This window comes from Leguminivora glycinivorella, chromosome 6 (assembly GCF_023078275.1).
Source record: "Leguminivora glycinivorella isolate SPB_JAAS2020 chromosome 6, LegGlyc_1.1, whole genome shotgun sequence".
Lineage (NCBI taxonomy): Eukaryota > Metazoa > Arthropoda > Insecta > Lepidoptera > Tortricidae > Leguminivora > Leguminivora glycinivorella.
In genome coordinates, this window is record NC_062976.1 from 17,749,074 (window position 1) to 17,750,574 (window position 1,501).

Below are 1,501 nucleotides of genomic sequence, written 5' to 3' on the forward strand. Positions count from 1 at the left end.
AAAATTCATAATCTTAAAAAAAATTTGTATGCAAATTGACAGTTCAAACTGACACTGACAGATTGACTGACAGTTTGAACTGTCAATTTGCATACAAATTTTTTTTAAGATTATGAATTTTTAAGACTGTCTGTGGGGAGCCTAACGCAGGATCGTCATATTATGGATCCATAAACAATCATAAGGTCAGCATTATCCCTGTTTCTCAGGACAAAAAAAAAAAAAAAGAACATGTTAAACGTTTGTTAAAACGCACATTTAAAATGAGACCTATTTTTCCAAAATATAATTACTCTTGGGATCCAAAAATAGTATTGGATTACATTGATGAATGGTATCCAAATACGACTATAGAGCAGATTACCTAGGTACTAAAAAGCTTGTCGTATTATTGGCATTATGCACTGCCCATCGCGTGCCAACATTCTTACTGATTAAATGAGTGAATATACACTACCCAAATGGGGTAAAATTATCGTGTCAGATATAACCATCTGCCCCGACATACTTATACTGTTCCTTTCGTACCTTAAAGAAACGTGTCACGCGACTTCGGTCCTTGGCGAGTATCTTACTCTAACAAGCGATAAAAGGGCCTCCGAACTCAGAACACCTCTTATTAACTGCGAAGCGCCCTCACAGGGACGCGATGGCACAGTCAATAAGCAGGTGGATAAAACAAGTACTAGCGGAGATCGGGGTGGACGTGGCAACATTTAGTGCACACAGGCACTCGCCATGCTACCACGTCTACTGCCGTTTCGGCAGGGGTCAATGTTTGACATTATCAGAAAAACTGCGGGTTGGACCTCAACCTCGCAAATATTTCCTAAATTCTGCCATCGTCAAATAGTTGACCTATTTGCAAGATCAGTTTGCTATAATTAATTATGAACTGTGTTACTGAATAAGACTGATCTTGTGTATAAATTACATAACTATGTAATTGCTAGTTGTTTAGTAATAATTATGCAACAAAATTGAATGATAAATATTTAATTTTGTTTTCACAATTGCCATACGCAAAACTTTGTCTCTAAACAACTACAATAATGTAAACTTAATAATTATATCGAACAATGAAGCGAGGAAATATAATATATGATCAAACGAGCTTCGCAAGCGAAGTTCGATCGATATTATATGACTCGCTTCATTGGAAGATATAATTACCCTCCCTCCCGATACACCCAGATTCCAAAGTTTTGCTTGGAATAATCTCTGAAAATAATGAGGTTGCCACCGACCTGAGGGTGGGGTTTAGAGGCAATTGAAATACTTATTTTTTATAAATCTCTAAAATAAGCGTGCAATATGTTGCCAGTAGATTAAATAAACTACAATAATGTAAACTTAATAATTATATCTTCCAATGAAGCGAGTCATATAATATCGATCGAACTTCGCTTGCGAAGCTCGTTTGATCATATATTATTCTCTACTATGAACGCATCGTATTCGACTGGCAACATTCATTGAAATGCCATTGTCAAAATCCCAT